Below are 4,550 nucleotides of genomic sequence, written 5' to 3'. Positions count from 1 at the left end.
TATTTCATTTTTTGTCTCAGGTAAAAAAATAAAGACAAATTCAATGTAGTTGTTTATTAATGTGTATTCTTTTCACATTATTGTTAAAATTGTTAAAGGAATATTTTCTTTTTTTGAAAAAAATCTAAAGTGAAGATTAAAAAGATGTTTTCTGGTTTCCGCACTTTTACATCACCCACTTTGAATCTAGATTTCCATCAGACTGTAAATGTTTAGTTCACATGAAGAAGATCAATTTAGACTTTCAGTTCTGACTGTGATTCATTTTAGTTTGAAAACACTGAGTCATTTGTTGGTGGAACTACAGAAACCAGACTGTTCTGGTTCTGAGCAGCTTCCTCACTTCTGTTTTTTATTGTGATCTATTTAACTAAAAGCTTGTATTTAGACACAAAGTATAGAAGAGCATTGATAATTTAATGCTTTAAAGTTATTCAACAAACTGATAGACACAAGAAAAGCAAAACGAACTGGACTCTCAGAACTGCTTCTTGAATAAATTCAGGACAATCATCAACTTATAAAATCAAATTTAAAGGCAAATTCAGAGACATTTGATAACAGAAATAGCATTTGCACAAAAAACGTCCCTGTGTTTATGGATTTTCCAAACTGCAACACTTTAATCAACCTGTTTGATTTTGGACAGCGCGCCCTCTTGTGGACACGTCTTGTAACTACATTTAATATAATAATTATTATTTAATCCACCTGTGTTCTTGCTCGTCGTAAATTGATTTTTTTACACACATACACACACATACATACACATGTGTTTCCTTTATTTTTAGAAGCGCGTGTGTATATGTATCTATGTATGCATGTGGGTATGTGTGTGCCTTTGACCTTAAGCGTGTGTATGTATGAGTGCTTTTGTGTTCGTCCGAAAACATCATTAAACATCATCAAACTGTCATAAAGTACCGTTAAAGGCATTTTATTGTTGTATCAAGTATTAAAGATTCAAGATTCTTTATCGTCATCGTTCATACTCGCTGTAGTTAAGACACCATTACCGGTGCTTTATCGAAGGTGCTGCTCCTTATAAAGAGAAAGAGAAAGAGAAAATAAAAGTAAGGTAAGTAAAATGTATATGTAAATATGTTATAATAAAGACAAGATAAAAAATAACAAATAAATAAATAAATACATAAAATAAATAAAAAAGATTAATAAAACAAAAAGAAACAATGTTACACACATTTTCCAAGGAGTGGAACTTAAAGAATGAAGTAACTAATTCAAATAGCCCATGAAGCTTTAATATTTTGTGTTAATTTTCCTCCTTTTATTGGAGCCAGAGTTTGAAACGCAAGAACAGAAGAGTTCAGCAGCAGATGCTGCAGCAACACGGTGTTCACACTTCTAAGAAACGACCTCTAGATAGCGCCAAACCTGCGGAAACAGCATCTGCTGATCTGCAGCCGGAGCAAAAATAACCGTTTAGGGAAGCACGCCCGCCCGCCCGCCCGGTCATCACGAGCCGAAACTGCTGCATTGGTCACAGTTACATGATTTTTTTTTAATTCGGAATGAATTATTCTGAATAAAATAATTCCGAATTAAACTATTTTCCTTCGAGTTTATGTGGAAATAGTAATTCCGACCAGCAACTTTGAAAAGCTCACAAGTTTTATGTTTCCTGCCATCTGTTCTTTTAATTATTTCCAGATCCTCCAAGTTATTTATTAAATAAATGGTCTCTGCTCTTGACCACCGTTTACTGCGTGCTGCCATCTTGAAACTTTGTTTGGAAAACAAGCCCAGCGCGGAATATACCGGTAAGCGTCATGGAGACAGACGGGCGAGGGAACTAGCAGCGCAGAAAGACTGGAATTAATTTAAAGCAGAATGAGTGTTGACATGATCGCGGAATTATTCAATTCGGATTTAAAATCGGAATAAACCAGCCACTTACTTTGAAATTAAGTTTATTTCGGAATGGCCATTTTCATTCGCAATTAGGTGTTTACATGGTAATTTTTACTCATTTTAAATCGGATTTAATTTGAATTCTGAAATATAGACGAATTAAACTTCCCATGTAAACACACTCAATGATCACATGTTACGGTGCAAAGGGACACAAAATGCCAGCTGGGAGCAAGGGAAGTCAAAACAGAACTGAAACACTGACCAGGGTTTCAAAATAAAACAGGAACTGAAACACTGACCAGGGTTTCAAAATAAAACAGGAACTGAAACTAGAACCGTGACACAAATCTGCGGTAAAAATCTAGACCTAAACTTGTTTGAACGAAGCCTTAAGGACTGTGTTTACATGAATACCCAAAAACTTCAATAATCCCTTAATATAATGGTGCTTTTACAAAAACAAAACACAAACGTAGATTTAAAAGAGGGGGGGTACAAACTTTTGCACACGACTGTAATTCACACAGTTGAGACGGTTAATCTTTGGTCTTTTTCTGTGTGAGCAGTACACGTTATTTAAAATGTGGTACTAATAACTGTGATGTGCAGTTTTTCTTCTTTTTTTTTGGTGAGGCGTTTAGTTTAGTTTTAGTTTATTTTCGGTCATAAGATCACAAAAAAGGAATAAAAATAAGACAAACATCAAAATAGCTTTTACAAAATTAAAAAAAAATAAATAAAAATGACAACAATGAAACGAATACACTGTTCAAAGAAAACATTAAAAAAATGTTTCCAATATACAAATAACATCTAGACCGAAAAAGGTGTAGGCTGAAGCAAAGCTTATTCATTGCCTACTCTCAAAAGGATTATTTAAAGTAATGAAATAAAAGCAAGAAGTAAGAGATAAGTATGACTGCGAGCTGTAAAACAAATTGCCTTCATGGGGATAACAAAGATTCCTTGAACCTCGAGAAATAAGAAAGAAAAAAGGTGCAGTGTACATGTTTCCTTCATCCTTGAATCAAATCAAATCACCAATTAAATGAATACCCAAATCAACATAGCAAGCATCACCGCTCATTAGTTTGATATAGAGAAATCATCCTTCTTTTCAATGTTTTTTTAAATAAGGTTAAGGTTCTACTTGATTTCAAATCCCTCTCCAACTTATTCCATCCACCGCTGCAGCTGTAGCATCTCAGTTTGGTGTTGGTTCTGATTTTTGATTTCCTGTATCTGCTCTCCCCTCTGAGGTTGGAATGGCTTTGTCTTAAATTAAACATGTTTTGGATACAGTCTGGCAGCATGTTATTGTTGATTTTGAACATAATCTGTGCAATTTTGAAGTCCACCAGTTCATTGAATTTGAGCTCATTTGTGTCCATAAATAATTGGTTGGTTGGGTGCTTGTAATCAACTTTGTTTATGAGTCACATTGCTTTTTTTTTGTAGTTTTTTTGGTTTTGTGATTGTCTTAAATGTGTGTCCCCATACTTCTATACAGTATGTTATATATGGTTTTATTAAACATTGATACAGGAGTTTTAGTGAGTTTAATGTTAGAATATTTTTACATTTATATAGAATTGCAATGGTTTTTGATATTTTGTTTTTAATAAGTTGACGTGAGGCTTCCAGCACAGCTTATGGTCAATAACCACTCCAAGAAACTTGTTAGCAAAAACTCTTTCCGCTTCCACATTATCAATAGTGATTTGTACACTTTGATTAGGTCGATGTGTAAATTCCAGAGTTGAAGAAGGATAATTTAATTCCTTCATTTATGTTAGTGCTCAGACAGTTATGACAAGCTCAAGTCTCTGCATGTTTCTTCCCATGAGAATAAAAGCAGATTCCCAGGATGCTGCGTAATCCTCTGAACCGAGGCCAGAGTCTGTGATTAGAGGCTACCAGAGAAACATACCGGCGTCTAGTCTTCACACGAAAAAGAAACAACAAAAAAACAGAAGAAAAAAATCAGATAAGGAAAATATTTAAAAAAAAAACAAAACAACAACTAGAAGAAATGTGTGTGAGGAGGTTAGAAGCCTATATAGGCTTATGAAAACCACACCCAAACAATATACTAAAATTAAAATAGTAACAAATATAAAAATCACAAATATATGTTAAATGCACAAACTGAACATTTCCTGTAAAGGAAAAATAATTAAAAAAAAAAAATAGAGGGTCCTATTATTCTAAATTCAATGATTTAGAGAGCAGAGCATTCTTACGTTTCTTTTTGGACATGGACAGTGACAAAGATAAATCAATTAAATGTATATAATTGTTCCACATGATAACTAGACGGTATTTAATAAAAAACTGACCACGGGATGTTTTATACAATGGAAGATGAAGTTTCTTAACCTGTCGGGTTGAATAACTATGAATTTGAGAGTTATTAACATAATTGTATCTAAAACCATGAGGTAAATCATCTCTTATGATTCACTTTAAAGACAAATGTACAGATTTGAAGAATGTTGATGTCATCGTTAGTCAATAATTGGTGCACTTGAAACATCAGCTTGGGAAAAAGTTGCTAATCTAACAAAACGTTTCTGCAACAATAATATTTTCTGCAAATAAGATGGAAAGGATCTTGCCCACACAATATTACAGTATGTTAAATATGGATAAATCAAAGTATAATATCATGTAAG

The sequence above is a fragment of the Cololabis saira genome, chromosome 17 (assembly GCF_033807715.1).
Source record: "Cololabis saira isolate AMF1-May2022 chromosome 17, fColSai1.1, whole genome shotgun sequence".
In the NCBI taxonomy this organism is placed as follows: domain Eukaryota; kingdom Metazoa; phylum Chordata; class Actinopteri; order Beloniformes; family Belonidae; genus Cololabis; species Cololabis saira.
The sequence above is the reverse complement of the archived record's forward strand: the minus strand, read 5'-3'. Positions refer to the sequence as shown.